The sequence below is a fragment of the Phallusia mammillata genome, chromosome 2, assembly GCF_965637545.1.
Source record: "Phallusia mammillata chromosome 2, kaPhaMamm4.hap1.1, whole genome shotgun sequence".
Taxonomy (NCBI): domain Eukaryota; kingdom Metazoa; phylum Chordata; class Ascidiacea; order Phlebobranchia; family Ascidiidae; genus Phallusia; species Phallusia mammillata.
In genome coordinates, this window is record NC_137253.1 from 1464826 (window position 1) to 1484447 (window position 19622).

Sequence of the window (19622 nt, forward strand, 5' to 3'; positions counted from 1 at the left end):
CTTACTTCGTTTGTTGAAGCCATTGTAAAATTAATAACATGAAATGCCACTGAGTATTATCTCTACGTTTTTGAGCTACTACTTCGCTCCAAACAACAAGAAACAGATTTTAATAAATCCTAAAGCAAATTTCCACTTGCACAGCATTCTGCATGACATATGATTTCTGTTATCGAGTGAAATCATTGTCATCAGTTTAAGTTCGACAAATTTATACTTAAACTCTTTCACCCAGCAGTCGTTTGCAACACAAACTTGTCTGTGAATATTGCTTAAGTCCCCACCTGATAATGTGCAGCATATTTCCTGAGGTGAGTCGTACAGCTCGCTTCAAAAGCTTTTCTTAATTGTCTCGCGTTTACTTCCTATCGATAAAACAAAGATACAAAACCACTTTCCAAGCCCCCGAGTTTCCTACTGGTGTGACGCGTACACGCAAGACGCTTGTGCATTTGTGTGATTGCTTTTGATTAACCTTCGTTTAATCTAGTGCATGTTGCTACAAAAACACAGCGACGAAACTAAACAGACTGAAAACAATTAAAAAGTAAACTACCCTGGTGACTAAAGGCCCGTTCACAGCGGACGTAGCGTAGCGAAGCGAAGTTGGGCGAAGTTGAGCGAACCTTTCGCTACAATGGATTTCAATGGGACTGTTCACACCGGAAGCAGCCTTCGCCCGAATTCGGGCGAATTCGGTAGACTCGCCGAGGTTTCGTGAGCGTAGCGAAAAAGTTGGGCGAAGGTTCCTGTACAGTCGTAAATTTTAGCTAGAAACTTTGCCGAAAACTGTTCAGTAGGCTGGATGAAGGTTTAAAAGTAACGAGTTTTTGTTTGTCCGTAAAAAAGAACAGCTGGCTGTTTTAACAAACGTAAAACTAGTAGTTTATTTTTTAAATAGATAAAAATCCTCCTTGAATTTGAAGCAAGTGTTTTAAAACAAATTGCAGTCAATGTAAAAATTTAAATAATGATCGTATAGTCACTGTAGTTAATTAATATGTGTATGTGAGCAGACCTGCAGCTACATGGAAAATTATCTGTGATAATAGTTATGAAAACTTGTTTTGTTTAGCAGGTACAATAAAGACATCTATTTGTAATATAAGCCATGTATTTTGTCAAAACAAAACTTGATTTAATTAGGAAAAACTAGTTTCAATGTATGTAAAGTAAGCTGTATCTTTCTGGTTCCCTATGAACAAGGATTCCCATGTCTGACTTGATTGGATTTACCAATATAATATGTAGGTTTGTATTGTGGAGTAACATGTTTGATATATATCAGTATAACTTTTGCAATGTTTTAAAATGTTGACATTTGTATACTTTTTGCCTTGTCATTCACATGTTGTTCTATCAAATGTTGGTAAATTTTTTGACCTAGTTTTGTTTGTCATGTGCAGTAGGAGAAAATAATATGTAAAATGTAGTTTTAATATGTATAAATACTATACCACTATTATCTTTTACACTTAAATATTCTTCAAAACTAGAGTGTTGTTATTTAGATGTAACTCAAGATCCTGAAGTGTCATTACTTGATCAAGGATGGTGAAACCATAGTATACTAACATGGTAGTCCAGCTATTGTTACCGTCACGCTTGATTAACTCTGCACGCTTGTCGGATGCTTGCATTGAGTTGGGTGCTTTAAGAGCAGGATAATGACGAAACTGAGCGTGCGTGGTCGGTTTTATGCATCTACCATGTGTGATATTACTACGTTTGGTTGGAATTGTGCTGTTGGGGAGAATTTACTGAGTTTTTTGCCTTTTAGTCCTTCTTTAAATGCGTTGAAGTGATTTTAGCGTGGTTTTACCTAACGTATTCAAGGGTGCAAAAAAGCTTGTTAATGATTAAGTTAAAGTCTGGTGAAAATTGAACTTTACCAAACTGACTGCATTTTTAATGAACTGATATTTAACGACTTTGACCCCACCAGGAACTCGATTTGGACAGACGAAAAGTCAACTTAAACGAAGACCATATTGTTTTCCAAAGTTACTCATTTCAAACTGTCAACAAGCGGCAGATTTTTCATAAAAGCACTGATTAGATGAGAAACTATGCAAAAGAGTGCTGTGAAGTAAAAAGTTTATTTGAAAAAAGTTCAAGGTAAAAAAACAATTGCTAGACATCATAAACAATAAAGCACTTAAATGCTGTGATAATTAAGTAACATGGAGTTTAGAGTATTTGGAAGGTGATGTTTTGTTCAAGGCAAAAAAACAATTTTACAAAAGTAAGCAAAATTGTTAGCAAGTTGCCCACCATGCAATCACAGCAGGGCAAGCTGATTTCTTCAATGGAGCAAAACCCTGGAGGTCTCACTTATCCTTCATCAGAGTTACTGCAACTTTTACAAAGTGTGTACCTGAAACGCTTGAGAAAGAGTTTTTTGGCCGACCAACAAGCTAGACTTTTTTGTGTATTGCAAAAGTTTTTCCATGATCTTTATTATGAAAGTTTCTAAAATAGGACATGTGATATTCTGGAAGTTGATATGGATAAAGAGAAAGTACTCAATACGTTTTAATATTCGTGGATTTATTTATTTGTGCCTTGTCGTTGACGTTTGCCGAAAAGCTCTTTTCTAAAATGTTCCAAAGGTCTACCAAGGAAATCAAAAAAAGAGCTCTGAAAAATATATCAAAATAAAACTGTCAAAAGTGTCTGTACTTTCTGCACAATGTGCTTCTTTTTTCAAATTACAAAAAAATGATGCCTCACCAAAATCTGTTCATTACCACAAATGGGTATAAACCACAGAAAACAACTAATTTTAATGCCTAATGTAGCAACTGCTGGGGAACCAAAGTGATGGCAATATGATTAATTAGCCAATAGAAAGATGATAAGTAAGCTGCAAATACTCCTCACTGTTTTGATAAGGTCTCATCAGTGCACCTGATGACAAGACACAGGCCATGTTAGCTAGTGTAGTAACATGCTGAAAAACCTTGACTCGCCAATTCGGTTCATTGCCTCAATTTTAAAGCAATTTCTACAAGAAGATGCCTGTCTATAAGTTTTTAAAAATACACTTTAAAGAGTTCATACAATTAAAAGCTAAAAACGTTTTAATAGCTCTACATACATTAAACAATAAACCCAATAACTAAAAAACTTCAAAACAGACTCGGATTTGTCGCCAGCGGCTTTTAAAAACTTGCTGTTTACCACGTACCTCATACAAAACTTCAGGCGACGTGCAGTGTTAGTCATGCGTAACCGAAATGCGCAGGATAATAAAAGAAACAAGAGGAAAAGAGGAGCTGGACTACCATGTTAGTATACTATGGTGAAACTAAGTCTACATCAAGGCCCATGTTGGGAGTGTACTGGCTTTGAAACATCAGAACACTACTTGGAACATCAGACCACTATGCCAATAAAAAACAAAAAGATATTCAGTATTTCAAATGGTTTGTTGTTAGTTATGATCCCAATAAAGTTTTTCTGGCTATATTTTATTTAGTTTCCATGTTGAAAATAAAAAGCTACCATGAAGTTTTGCTTGAAAATCCAGATTTTCAATCGGGAACAGGACAGAAATTGTACTTAATAAAAAGTAGTTGGTTCTGGTAACATCTGTTTTATGACACATAGAATCAGGATATAGCAAGATGTAGCAAAAAAAATCACAAAACGTTTTCCTCATGCAGTTTGATGATTCAAACATTTATTACTGTACAGTAAACATGTACATATGTACAGGGAATATGACGTCACAATGTCAATTAATTCAACAGTAGTTAAATAAATACGATTTAAGTTTTTTATTGACAAATAAACATTCAATTTATGGCATTTATTCATTTGCCAAACTTTGTTTTGTGTATACGACGTTTCCTAAAGAAGTTGGCCGTTCGCCCAACTTCGCTTCGCTACGCTACGTCCGGTGTGAACACCCCCTTCGCTCAACTTCGTCCAACTTCGCTACGTTACGCTACGCTACGTCCGGTGTGAACGGGCCTTAAAAGTCAATTTCAGTGTTCTTTAACGTTTGGTAAAACCAAACAGCGTTTTGACAAAGCTTCGATAAACTCGTAACCGACAATTTTCACGACTTATGTAACCGGAACATAAAAGAAAGAGTTTGGCGCATTGTGGCCATATTTACAATGTAAATGTTAAGCTTACTTTAAACTTTGTTAAAAGTAGACTTTGTTTTTGGTAGATCCTGCTAAACCACGCGAAATGCAGACAGCATAATAACCGGTAATGATGTACCTATGGGTGCGACAATAATTAACTCTGCCAACCTTCCTGTGGCTTGAGTGTGAAAGTTTATAATCGAACCGTGCTTGGTTTAAACTAGGTAAACGACATTAAAATGTTGAACTTGTTACACTTTAAACTTATAAACTCGAGTTTTTAATTAATGAGAATTTTGTCGGTGAAAGAAGCTAAAATGTATTTTAATTTAAAATGATTTTCAATTTGCCCAGTGTTGTTTGTTTTATTTGGTGAGTCATATTTGCAGAGTTTTACAAAAATGCCAGGTGGCAAACTTAATATTAAACTGAACTTATTGTGACATTACTAAATCAAGAAGCGACAAGAATCGCTTGTAAAGTAATGAATGATGTTGTAAATAAATTTGAACATGTTTGCACAAACCGCTTTTAATCCTTGTGCGCGTCGTGTTGATGCTCTGTCGAGCGTCACCATCTGGCCATATTGCAGAAATAAAATAAGAGTTCGTTATTTAGCTCTAGGTGCATTGGTGTTTAGGCGCAAGAAAAAACACGTTAAATACCATTTGAGGAAAACAGGCGATCGATCTTTCTGTGTTGTCTGGAGGCACATGCAGTCACGCCTTCTGATAATTAAGACAGCAAACCAGGAAGATTGTTTATCTCAAGATTGGACTAAAAACTTCCTAACCAATTTATAAGAGAACCGGACTTTTTGGTCATCATCAAGAAAAACACGAGCGGCTTGCGGCAGAAATTGTACGGTAAATTGTTAGCAGTATCGCCAACCAATAATAAGAAGGGAAAGAGCTTTGAGCTTTCAATACTCTTTGAGTTGGAGGAAGTGTAATTCCCGGATGTGAACACATTGGACAAAACGATGTTATCATCGTTTAACTGTCCGGGCAGTTATCGCGAAACCAGTACACCGTCTTGTCATCCAAGCCCGTTAGGCTGATATTCTCACTTGGTGGACGGTATATCGGACACCGTGATATTATGAGGTCTGTTCCCCAACGGCACAATCGCATACCGCAGAAGCAGCTAGACCCAATTTGTACAAGGATGACGGAAAGCGCCCAAACCATGCACTCAGTCTATTCCAGCGAGCCCCGACCCGTCGAGACAGACCGAACCCTGATGGTTTGTTCGAAGGGTCGAGACAACAGTAATGAAGTGAGGGTGCATCAAATTACAGTACGACAGACTTGCAAAACTGAGTCAGTTTTCCAAGCGTTGTCGAGCGGCAGGGCGTTGTTCTACAACAAACACTTCCTATCAGCCCCAATCAATTACTCATTCAACCTCAACACACCGATTGTGCTGTCTACTTTTTTGCTCAGCTTAAACATGGCTATATTCTAACCTTTGAAACTTACATTAAAACAATCATCTACCTTACATTAAAACACTCAATTCCTGTTGTAAGCTGTTATGCTGTGGTGGGATATTGTTGTGTACACGACTGATGCGGAAATTAATCATTGAGTGGGAAACATTGGTGGGTGGGTGACGAGCAACTAGAACAAGCATAAAAGGTAAAGAAATTACTAGACATATCCTATACGAACTATAGGAAACTGGACAAATCATACTACATTTAAATACGAAGACACCATTGGAAATGTCGGTGATGAACTTGGTTAAGTTTCTGTGATGCTTTCATCTTTTCATACCCCAATCACCTTATTACTTTGCTTTGCCAGTTAATCCAGCCCTGACTCGTTTTTCCTGCAGTTGATTGACACAACACAACAGTTTGTACAAGATCAAACGTCACGAAACACGAGTTTTATAGCAAGTGTGGTAACATATTATGTCGAAAGGTGTATTACCATCACGCCTTGTAAGCGTGCCTGCCTCGTGGTTACTGTTGACAGGGACATGTGGAGGCTGCATGCTGTTCTGCTGAACCGGTAAGCAATAGGCCCGTTAAAAAAAAATTATGTTCGTTTATGTTCAAAAAATAATGTTCATGAGTGCTGGGGATGTGAAAGGGTAACTTTTTTTGTTTAAAACGATTTTAGCCGTCGTCTGCCAACGTGTTGTGTAAGTGATTGTCTGTGTTTTCCGAAGATTGGATATTTTAATTTAGTAGTTCCCTAGAAGTCAATTTTCTGTAAAAAAAACCATAATAATCGTTTGCACAAACACTTCATGTCTTTCCTTTTCTTTTCTGTGGGGCGTTGGCAGGTCCCACAACAGGGGGATGCAGCCGTTGCGCCGCACCGGGCCCACGAGAGTCTAGGCCAGAGGCCCCATTGTTATTACGATGAAAATTACCACGTAAAATGTGTTTGTACTTTATTCTTGTTTTAAACCGAAAAAAGGTTAAAGCTGATTGTCGTAGGTGGATTTGTTATGAATGCAAATAGGCCGACTTCACGCTTCTTTGCGCATTGCACAATAAGGTTTTTGATTGTTGCGTTGGAGCTTGTGCGCGTGATCTCACTTTTTGCATCGTGTCTAGTTTTTTTTTGTGTGTTACAGCTGAAGCTGTGTCCATGTTTTGGTAAAGATTTGAATTGTCAACGGTAATATTTATTTTAGGTTAGGTCGATGCTTGGAGCATCCTTGTACCCTCATCGGCATATGAAAATTTAAGTGTTAAAATCAGGGAGTCGAACCGGAACTGAACTCGAACCCGCGAACCGGTTTGAGCGGTTAATTTCATTAAACCCAAAAATATACATTTTTAAAAACTTAATCCTACATGTTGTTGAGGGTCGATATATCAAGTATTATTTTATACATTTGCATGGAAGGCGATTGCTCAAAAAATTCCTCAAAGACCGCTATAAAAAATTAAACTTTGTGTTTTCCTATGCCCCAACTAATTACGATGCAGTAATTTTAAGAGAAAAATATGTAACAATTACAAAACACAGTTACCAAGTCTCAAATGTTAATGCCTTATATGACAAACAAATGTAAGTGTTCCATACGGTTTATTAAACCAATTCGAGTACTGTGTTCTAAGTAAAGTGGTTTGCTATTTACTGTTATTGATACACGAGACAGGCTATGCAAGCGAAATAATTTTTTTAGATGCGCGAAGCCCAGCTCACACGACAGAACCGGCCCCATAACGTGCTTCATGCATTTCAAAATAGTCAATAGCTGGTTATTGTAAAATTTGCGATAATTGCACACTATGTCTAATCTACACTTGCGATAAATCAGGGCTTCCCAAACCGGGGGTCGCGACCCCGGAAGGGGTCGCTTAAAAAACTTGAGGGTTTGCAGAGAGCTGTATAAATTGTGCAGAAAGTACTCCACACACTGGCGTAGAGTACGTGGGTGTGGGAGTGCCGCGCACTCCCGGCCTTGACCTTTGTATAACGTCACAATGTCATATTTTTTAAGTTACGTCGGTTTTATAACGTTTCCAGCTAAGAGCAAACGTGCTTGTGGTGACGCCATTGTGCGAACAGACATCGGTTGAAACGTAACAATTGCAATTGTTTTGAAATACAACGGCATTTTAATGCAACATAAGCATGACATATAGAGTTATAGACTAACGTTTAAGCATTGTTTGGGCAATAACTTTCTCTAATAAAATAAATAGGTAATAAATTTACGATTTTCAAGCAGTGTTTAATATCCGTTTGCAAAGCATAAACTTGGTCCAAGGTGACATCAGTTTAGGCGTCAAGAATCCATTGTTTGAAACATAAATTGCTTTTATTTTTATTTTCCGCCCTAACAAATTGCTTAAAACTTAAATCGTTGCTAAAATTGCCGATTCGGCAAATGGTTCTTTACGAACATGCGTATGTTCTCGACGCATAGCAAACGTCCAAACCACACGGACATTGTGACAAGTGCCTATTTGCAAGACGATGTGACAGAAACTAAAGGCTAAAATGAAGGTATCGCTGTTTGGACGTGTGATATAGACTCCGAGTACCAGTAGGTTGTTTTTAGTTATCACTCGATTTAGTCGTTTCCAAAAACACAACAAACGTATTTTTTGCATTGTCTGTATAATATTATCCGTGAATGCGTGAAAAAAATTTAAAGAGATTTAAAGGGGTCGCGATCAAAAAAGTTTGGGAAGCTCTGCGATAAATCATAGTTTTCCTGGGTTTGTGATAAAGAAGTCACAAACTCGTGGTGTTGAGAGTCACTCCTGGGTTTCGTGGTTTCCCGGATGAGCTTGCGGGAAATAAACTGATCGAAACCTTCAGGAAAAACGCATGGGGGTTCCAAAGATCAGTTTTCCATCTTTACTACTGTGGCGGCTGATAAGCTGTTAAGAGGATTAAGTTATTAAGGTTTCCCTTTGTAAAACTTTGCCCATGTGACTATAATTACCATTTTCTAACCAACACAGATTTTGAAAAGCCTAGTAACCCCCAATCCTGAATATTGACATAGCCAGGAGGTAGCAAGCAACATCAGATTAATCATTCCCACTCCTAATTTTATAACAAGCGGGGTAAAACGATGTTTTAAACAAATGGTGGTATAAACCAGGGGCGCAAACCAATTGCAAAATATTGGGGTGAGGAATTTTATACATCAATGACGTCACAACAAATTTAAAAATCGTATTGACGTCACAAAACGCAAAGAGCGAGCGCCACCAGGTGTAAAGTTGCATATAAGGTTTGTAAGAGCAGAGTGTTGTAATAAGTTACGTGTCAAGTCTCTGTGAATGGTGGACAACAACATCTATTTGTGAAAACGGTTTTTTTGCGGTGGAGTTATATTAATAATAATGAATCAAGACCCAAAACTTACTTGCATTTCCAGCATTCTGATTAATAACGCAGTTTGTATATGTGCCTCCAGAATGTTGGTTTGATACATCAGTCTCTGTAACATAACATAAAAATGTTCGTAAATATTGTAGCGGTTTTAAAGTTTGGCAAATGTTGCAAGTAAACAACAAATGTAAACAAACCAACAAGAAGCAAAATCTAGAGTTAGTGCTTAAAATAAACAAGCTTTCTCACAAACCTTTCTGGCTGAGCTGTTTTTCAGGGGGATCTGTTGAAACAAACGAAAGTTAAATAGTATGTGTTAGTATTTTTAAGTTGGACGGTTTCACAAATTCAATTAGGATGACGTGACAATGACCTAGTAGTCACGTGTCATCTGACATTTGTTCATAGAAAAAAGCTAAATCTCTGTATTAGATTTTAACCACGAGTCTTGCGTTGTTGTGCAAGATCAAACGAAAATCCGCCATTATTCATAACAGCGATTTCACGCAAAACTTGCATCGCTATTGAACATATGTTCATGTTTATGTGTTTCCCACCAGCAGCTTTTACTCATTTATAATTCGCAATGTTGTGCAACCTGGTAACATTATCTATAACAAAATATCACTTCTTGTCAGGGCTGCATGTTTTTCGATCGGTCATGTTTTGAGTAATGAAAAATTAATTCTGTAATGCGCTGAAGAGGAATGAAATAAAATCCCAGATCGATGTCTTGTGTACAATACCAGATGACAGGGCGAATAGCTTATGAGATGCACATAAACCTTTAGGAAAAGCAGAACTTTTAGCAACAGTACTTAAAGTGTGCAAATTATTTAAACCAGGGATTCACAACCCGTGCCCGCTGAGACGAGTTTGTGCGGCCGTGAACATGTATAATAAAATACATGTACTGGCGGTCGTGGCGTAAATAAATCTCTTTTGTTAAATAATTGCATTTCGAAACAGCCCTAAAAAGATTTGGTGGGCCTCGAAGAAGTATTTCAAGCCTAATAACCAAATGCTTTAGACCAGTGGTTCCCAACCTTCCATGGACCGTGGCCCCCTAAAAGTGTCGTTTTTGCCTCGTGGCCCCCTTCATGTAACCTTGTAAGTCCTGTGGCCCCCTTAAAATGTAAATGGCAAACTCGTGTGGAAATTGGATACTAATATAGGCTTGAAATGCAGGTCGAATAGAGTAAATAAGGTTCCCCATTCGTAAAAAAGCCACAATATAGACAAATAGTATGCAAAATAGTTTAAATTAGGGAATTTTTAGTGGGTGTTTCTGGTAAATCTACACCTGTGCCCCCCTGAACACAGCTCGTGGCCCCCCTGGGGGGCCATGGGCCCTGGTTGGGAGCCACTGCTTTAGACTTTTTGTTGGCCTATTGTGTGCAAACAGTGAGAAAGACAGGCACCACAAACGTCACAATATAGATGATTACGTCATAAACAATTAACACTGATCGGTATGAAGACCGTTCAGTTCGATTTATGCAGTAAATTAGAAGTTATTCCTGGCTTTTCAGGAGCTATTAGATGGCATGTATATTGGGCTTAACGTATTGCTTTATATCAGTAATATTGAAACAAAAATACAAGCAGACACTTGGTGACCGTTGGTGAAATAAGGATCTGCGAAGCAGCCGTCAAAGCGAAAAGGTTGTGTACTTCCGATCTATGCCCGTAGTGATGAATTTCATCGCCATATTTATTTGACTGTCTGCAGCGCACAATATAGTTTTTATCTGACGTTATTTTGTGGCGTCATTTCCCTTCCCCCTGTCGTATCCAGGCAACAATTAACTTAAATCACTCAAGCGAAACGCTTGGTGTTTTCGGAGAAATCCAATAAAACTTTGCCGAAGAAAACGGAAGCAACGGGAAATCCTCTGCACAGCGCATTCATGAATATTCAACGCCCACTGGGGGATTGATTTTAATTGCCTATCGATTTGACTGGCAAATCAACTCAAGGTCGCTGTCGTTTCACACAGCTGAAGAATTTTTGCCTTCTGCTTTGCCTCACAACTATTGAAACACTGCTGCTTACTCCACGTTTTGCTATTTGTACCAATCTAAGTGAATCAGTGCCCTAATGTCATCGCGCGTCAATTGTGTTTGTGGAATTATAGCAAAGGGCAAGTCTAGATGTTAAACAATGTCACTGGTTGTCGACTCTTGGGCAATGACTAGAAAATGCCAATCACCTGTGGTCAGTGCACGCCAACACGTAATATACATAAGACCGAGCGTTTTTTTCTTTTGCAACGTTTTGCAACACCGTGCTCACGTGAGCGCCATTGGAAGTGTGTTGTTCCATTTGCTGACTATTTTAAGGTTAACGTTTTTGTTCAAATCTAAACTGTTCAAGTTAGTTCAAACTTGTCAGCGATATCTGGCAAAGCAGAGCCATATTCCACAAATTTGCGTGTGGTGTGTGAGCGCGCAAGAGAGTACATTTGCATTATTTTCTAAGGCAAGCGATCGTTTATCTGAGCATGCCCGTGAATTTTTGAGGCACTTTTTTGATACTTTGCCTAGCTGTAAGTTGTGACCTGTTTTGTTGGCGATGGAAGCCGATGTTTGAAGTGATGATGCGATCACGTGTTCACTCAAAAATAAAGCAGCTTGTGTTGAAGACACTTGTGGTTGGCCTGCGAATAGAACGTAATGATATTACCTCAAAACGTATACACGTTAAAATCGTAATTGGGAGTTGTGATATTGCTCCAGGGTCATTTAGCATTAGTTAATTTTAAGTGTTTGGTTAAAAGTGTCGTGTTGACGCGATGACACAAGTGAAAAATTAGTTTATCTGTTGCAAAACTTTATTCGGTCAAATTTGAGCTAGAAAAAAAGGAAGTTTATCATAAGGCCACAAATTTATTAAAACTACCTAATGCACGGGCGGTTATTGCGTTGCAAACTAGAATGCCCAAGACACAAGTCAAGTCAGACATCAAGTCAGCAAGTTTAAAACGGATAGAACCGAGTTGAAATTAAGTCATTGAAATAATACTGCTGTGAGCAAGATGATCTTAAACTGTCTTAAAAAAAACACAAAAAACACACGATGTAATATCAGTAACAGTTTTATATTGCTTTGATAAAAGTGTGCAGTGCAGTTTTGTATCGTGTGTACTTTCGGCTCCACAAGCTGAGAGTGTTTAAATTTGTTACTCACTTAAATCATGTTTCCCCAACAAAACATACTGGACAAAATCCGGTTGATTTGAATTGATAAAACTGATTTCCAGCTTAACCTCCTTAATCCCGTGTTTCCAGTTTTCGCCGTCCGGTCTTTTCAGGCGAAACCGCCAGGAATCTCTGATACCCCCCAGTGTCTCAATATGTTCCACAGGGTTTGCTATTGTGTTTTCAGCACTTACTCGGATTCTGACATTTTGTCTTTGGTTTCTGTGTTGAGAAATTTTTAATGAACATTTATTACGTCATTAGCTCATTTTAGTAAAAATTACCAGATTTGAACCAAATAATTGTGTTTTTGCTAATAGTACAGTGATAATAACCTCTAAATGACGGTATTTGCAGTTTGATAATAAAAACCACAGGGCAGCAGCTTGACCGAATGGGCCTGACGCAATTAAAACCTTGGCAGGAAAACGTTTTCCTGAATCGTCGTATTTATTAAGTTGAAAGTTACAGGTTGAAATGTCTGTATATTTTTTATATTGTTTCAAACAAAAAAATATTGATGCTGATTGTCAAATATAAATCTTAAATTGTTAGCGGTGCAACTATTTGCAACAAGTTTTATGATTGTTAAGCTGTGTTTTTTGGTACGGATTTTTAATGCTAATGTTGGATGTTAGCGTTCGATACCTTGTAATTTAGACAAGCATCGGACATTGTGTTTAGTGCACATTTATTTTGACTACATAGTGCTGGTGAGTTTCCTGGACGTTGTATTATAATTTGTTAAACGTATTTAAATTGATTACTAAGCGAGCTACTTCTTTGGCCTTGCTAAAGTTAAAAAAAGCAACAGTTAGACCGTATTTCAAACAAATTTGCAATGATGGGGTCTCGTGTCCGACCTAAGTCACCTTTTTCAAAAACTTGACTAGAGTCGTAGCCGTAATAAGACTTGTCTTGACTCGGTGTACCATTAACAAAAAGGAAATGTCACCAGATAATCTGTTCTAGCGCAGTGGTTTCTATACCAGGGGTCGCGACCCTTCGTGGGTTCGTATGCTACTGGGTGTCGGGAAGATCCTCAATACTGAAAACAGGTTAGCCATTGATTTAAACTTTTTGTGTTCAAAAACCAAAGCACTGCGTTGGCTGTGTTGTAACAAGATATTCTTTTTTTAAGTAGGATATGGAAATTTCGCAAGTTACATTTAGTTGAAAAAATGCGCCGCGTTGTAAAAGGTTGAAAACCACTACTCTAGCACATGTAATAAAAATATAGGAATTTGGATTTTCGAACACTCAAAAGGTTTAACGTTCTTTTCAAAGCTGTTTAATGAGTGTCAATTACATGTTTTAATAAAGTTGACTCTACTAAAAATAACGCCGTTGAGGTGATATTCGCTGTGATGAAGTATAAGTTAAGTTTTGTGATTAAATTTGCGCTATACCATTCCAAGAGAATAACTGCACAACCTTTTCGCTGCGACGGCCGCATTGCATATCCTTATATCACCAACAGCCGCCAATTACCTGTTTGTTTTTGTTATAAAAGAAATTGGTTTAGATCATATATCATCTGATGAAAGCCTGCACAGATTGAATTGCACAGTGTGAAGACCAGTGTTAACTGCCTCGTCTCTGCGGCCATACTTGCCTTATATTGAGACTCAACTAATAGGACACGTGACCCAACCCTTCAATTTAATCTTTGTAGACTTCAATTTAGTCTTTGTGTGAAATTTTGATTTATGCTCTGTGTTTTGATGTTGGTGTGGACAAGTTAGTTCCTTAGTAAAAATTAGTTAGTAAAAAATTCCAATGGCCATCTTGCTTTTGTTTTTTCTGATGGCGTATTAACCATTTAACTACGGGGCGCATAAATGCGCCACGACACATGTCTCGTTGTAAACAGCGATAAAAAACATATTAGTGCGCATATTTTTTACAACTGGGGTGCGCTTGTATACTTCAAAAATGTAAAGCTTAAATCATCAGCGCTTAAACTAACGTGCAACTGAATAAAGTGTTCTAGGCATGACTATAGTGGGGGCCCCAAAAAAACATGACAAAGGGGGGCCCAGAAATTGACTTGCACCAGCATATTTGTTTTCTCTCAAGGGCCCTGGATGTCGATCAATCACGCCTTTGAAGTTTTGCTCTCCATTTTCGCGCCACAGTGCAACTTTCGAACAAAAGAGCGTTTAAGTTTAAGCAGTGCTATTGGCCAAGCGACGACTAATAAGTAACTTAGTATAGTGGTATTGCTTAGCTGTGTGGCCACATCGCGTTACTGTGGAAGTTTGATTTGTTGAGGCAGCTTGTGTTACTTAAGCTTATCAGTTAAGTATACTTTTCAGAATACACATCAGAAATATTCTTTATTTTGCCTCATCGAACTGCAACATGTTTCTGGACGTCGACTCATACATGTATGAAAAGGTTAGCACTTTTCGTCCTATTGGTTTCGGTGTATCTTGATTTGTGGCCTACCGTAAAATTTTTATGTTTGCATGCTAACCATCTTTTGGAAAAAAGTATTTAAACGATAAACAATTTTGAAAAACTACTGCGCATTTTTATGTTTTGTAAATTCGATTAAATTCATTTTAATTTTTGTTTAGATATCTTTATGGGGCGCACGTCAAACTCTGTTCAGCGGGGAAAGTAAAGACCGATTGAGATTTTCCTAAGGAAACAGTCACCATCAACAAGGTTCAACCGCTCGCAAATTGACGAGTGCAGCGCTGAAAAATCGAATATTGTGCGTCGGCGTTGAGTAACGGTATTTCGTAAGTTTAATTTTGATGATTTTCCCTTTTCCGTTCGTATTTGTGGCAATAAAATTGATAAAAAAGAAATGTAGGAGATAATCCGTACACTTCCGGAAAGGCAATACAAAAATTACCTCGGGGCATGTTAGGCAAAGTGTGGCACAACAACGCAAGAAGTTAGGGACTGTCAGCCAAGCACAAGGCAAGGGTACTATTGTATCGTTGGCACGGAACGTACATGGACCAAACATAATCCTGAGGAACGCCCCATGTATGGGGGTGTTTCAATGTCAACCCTTAGCCATACATTCATGTAAGGTTGAGACACGGTTGTCATGTCCGACCCAGACTTGGTTGCACCAGTAATTGCATACGTACTTGGACACGACCTGGACATAAATTTTCGCTTGGGTTCGGTTCAACTGAACCACGGCAGAGTTGTAAACGGGCCTAAACTGGAGCCCGAACCCGAATCGATTTAAGAAGCCCGTTTAGGCCCGAAAGTTTGATTGACAGGAAAAGTCCAAGACAACCAACTGAATAGGCAATTGGTCTTAAACAATTGGTTTTAGCGCTGTTTGAGATTGTGTCAGGTCCAGAAACTTGCTACATAGCTAGATAATTTAATTAAAAAAAATACTGACACAGAGTGTAAAGTCAGGCCCGAATCAAGCTGGTTATGTTGAAGAAACGAAAGCCCGAACACGGCCCGAAATGCCCGGCTCGACTTACAACTCTGAATCGTGGTAAGCGGTTGCCATCACACCGCTCCTAAACAAAATGGCGGCTTGCAAAGCGGATTCCAACGTGCGTAGAGCACAAAATATTGCTGCTACTTGAGTGTTATGACGTACTGCAGTCACAGCATTTGGTGCGAATGACCGACCCAACAGCGTGGCGATCGTTAGTATGTATTTAAACGATGGTGAAACTTTGCTTGACCTTTAGCGTTTATTGCATTCAACTATATTTACTTGAACGCTGAAGAAGTTTCAGGGGTTATTGCACAGCAACAACACTTGGGATATTATTTTGTAGATTTTTTATGTAAAAACCTGAAATATAGCTACAAACGGATCCACCCGCCAGTTTGCCGCAGTTCAACGCTGGTTTATTAATATATATTGTAAAATATCATAATTACAAAACTAAATCCTATTTTAGTTTCAATCGGTAACTAGGTGAAAGCTGATTGCGGGTTAAAAATCAGGACTGTTTTATTAAAGCTCAACCCGAACCCAAATCGGATGCGTCTGATTTAAGATTATTTGCTTTTATGGTGACGCAGTGATTGTTTCTTTGGGTCCACTACGATGGTGAACGGTTAAGGTGGGTATGTTATATCAAATGAGTAGATTTTGCAACGTAACAGATGCCCTAAAACATTGGTTCTCAAATTTCCATTTCCTTTCTACCGAAATACTATCTGCAAAATAAGCTTAGCATAGAAAGGACAGCAATTGTGCCATGTCAGAGGATTGGTGTGTGCTTGTGCGACAAATAAAGTAGTTCAGGTTCCAGGTTCTCGTTTTGGAGTTTTTTCTCACAAAAACGTTTTTGTTTAACATTTACCCTGCCAACTACCCTGCGACGACTGCAAGACGGAACTGACAAAGATTCGAATTTAACGGCTACCCCAACTGGATTCTTCCCGTTTGTCTGGGGCAACTTGCAGCCGAAAGATCCAATCCACACCTTTGAAGATATTCTATTCCCTGCGCCGAGTGTCCGTTAATATATATCGGAGAGACTGGAAGGTCACCAAACACCCGCAGAAAAGAACATCAACGGGAGTTGCCAACAGCGACGCGAATAAGTCGGCTGTTTGCAATCACGCGGTATCACATTGATTTCAATGCGACGTCTGTTGTGGCCCGGCAGCCTGACTACAGGAAAAGAATATTTTTTAAGGCCCAATCATTCGTTATCGCGCGGTGTTTTCGTTGCGTTGTGACGTGCTTGCGTTTGATTCTTTTTCCTTTGTTTGTCGTGCACTGTACTATACGCGCATTCAGTGTTATTTACCCTGATGAAGGCGACCTGTATATCAGAGAACATTCAACCATTAAGTTATTGTTTGTCGCAAGAGAATATAGGGGACCATTTTTAAACGAACGGTCACAGCACAACTAATTGAGAATTGAAATTTAAACGGCAAGACGTTGCTTGGTTGTATACGCGTTCATGCGTGAAGCCGGGATCTTTTCCCAGGCGCCGATCGTAAACTTATAAGTTATACTATATTATAATGTCACTATTGGGGCTTGTAGCGTGTGGCGCAGAGCCTTGAGTACAAAAGTTTGGCGTTTTTAACACAAGTATGTGGCTGCAAAACTAACTACTGGGTCGATTAGACTGAAACATTTTAAACGACAAACAATGAACATCATACCCACAATTATTAAAACTTGTGACCTTATAACAAGCGCTTTACAAATTTTATACAAATATCAATTTCGATTCAGCCTATAATATTTATTTTTGTTTGCAATAATACCAACATCAAGATTTTTTTCACAAACTGTTCTTGTTACCGAGTAAAATTGTTTAAGGCGTCAGTTGCCCCTATGCAAATATTGACTTATCACCAAACTGTCAGCCGTTTACTGTTTAACATAGGTTGGCAACGTGTGAAACTGGATGTTTGTCGTTGGGCAACAGACAAGGAAAATTTGAGGTTTGGCACGGTCTGGGGCTTCAATGCCAACGCACAAGCCTTAATCAAGTTGCGCAAGGTGTCAACTCGTGATTGGTTTACCTGCAGGTTGCAGCGAACAACACAAGGCATTTAAATGATAATCATTACGTGTTTGTTTATGACTTTTTACCTGCAGGTTGCTGTGGTGATGTGCCGCTAAAATGAGCGATTTCCTCTCTTGGGGCAGTGGGGCGTTTCTCATCCCCGTGTCTGACTGGATCTGAATTAAAAATGACAAGATACAGTATGTGATTCTTATTATATCATAGGGTAAACATTTAACCAAAAATGAACGACAAATAAAATTATTATGTGACAAGTTAAATGTTTACTACAAAATATGGCTGTCACCATCTAGCTCTAAACAGTATGAGGATACATACAAGTTCAAAAAAAAGTCAAGACATGTCATACCTGGCTGCTCTGACCTGCTGCTGGAGGAATCTTCTCTTTGTTGAGAAGAACCTTGCTCTTGTGCGCCCGCTGGATGTTTGGTAGGTCGGTCCACTGTGCGACTAGATGTAGTAGACGGCACTGGAAAGTCAAAAAGTTTGTTTACAAAGAATAGTTTTGTTTGTGGTGTTTAATATGAAGGTTTACCTTCAAAAAGTCTAGTCCTTGGTGAGAAATAATGAAGTGGGACGTGTTGACTTTTGCTTGTGGATGTTTGGTTGACAACCATTTTCCTGGCAACACTTGCTACTTGAGAAAGTAGGTTTTCGGGGTTTTGCCTTTCCAAGAGATTTTTCAATTCTTCACTGATCTCAGTCATTGTGGGATTTTGTGGGATCTTGATCCCAGCATCGCTTCATCAGTAGATGGAGTTGCTCTGCGATTTCTCTGTCTTCACCGACCAAAGTTTGTATCCAATCCTGTATTTCCTGACAGTCTGGTCTTTTTCCTTTCTTGATTTCATCCAATAACAAGTTTCGCTCCCCTTCATTTAGATTTGGATAAAGAGCTTTACCAGTCAAAAGCCAGAAAATTATCATTGCTAATGCGTACACATCATGTTTCGTCTTGGGTTTCGTGGTGAGATCCTTTAATTTTTCAGGAGCGGTGTAGTAGGGAGTGAATTGGGGCCTTTCTTTCTTGGTTCGTGCAGACGGATTCACAGCTGCCGAAGTACTGTAAGTTGCCAGTTCAGCGGAACCGAAATCAATTATTTTACATCGGAGCTCTTCAGTAAGCACTATGTTTCCAGGTTTTAGGTCTTGATGGATTAAACGTTTGTCCGGTAAGTTGTGGCAGAAAGCCATTGCTGATGATGTTTGGTATAAGAACCGAACGCGCACAGCAAGACCCAGTTCTATTGATTTATCAAGGAGTAACTCTTGAAGGCTTCCACCTTTGCAGTATTCCATCACAATGCCCATGGCAAAAGACCATTTGACGTAACCAAGGACCCGAACGACATTTTCGTGATCTGCTTTTTGCAAGTGTTGAATTTCTTCTCGAATTCTAAGGACAGCAGATTGATAAATATTGCCCTAATGGGTTTTGTGTAAGCAGTATCAAGTCATCGTTGGTTAATGATATACATATGTCGCGTAAGTTATAGAGATCTTCAGCATTTTTACAACTTACGCTTTCTCAAGCCGCGCCTTCTCCCGCAGTCCACCAGTGACTTTAAAGACTTTAATGACAACGTCTTGTTGTAGACCCTCGTGGTATCCAATTATAACATCCCCGAAACCTCCCGAACCGGCCTCGCTTGCATCAGGGTCACACATTAAGTCACCACTGGCAAATTCTCGTAACTGTAAAGTTATCAAAACACCGGAGATGTCATTTGATTATTTGAGTCGTGTTAGGTCATTATTCGATAAGCATTTTTCAAAATAATTAGTACTTTTGACTTTGTTACAAAACATCTAAACTTGAAAACCATCACAATATTACTTACTTTAGTTGTTGATGCCAAATCAATTTTTGATTCAAAAAAATATTTTTAACTTTGGCACAAAAACGTTTAAACTTGTAAATCATCATGAACTTTACTCACCTCATGTGTTGATGCCATTGTGAAATTAATTACAGTTTCACTACTTTTCAGCGGTTTTGCTGCAAAAAA

The 19622-nt window shown here is 38.6% G+C and overlaps 1 protein-coding gene across 2 annotated transcripts in view; it reads left to right on the forward strand.

The window, feature by feature from the left end:
- Positions 1-19622, forward strand: part of LOC145212503 (uncharacterized) — a 130574-nt gene that overhangs the window by 64604 nt on the left and 46348 nt on the right. The gene's annotated exons all lie outside the window — the stretch shown is intronic.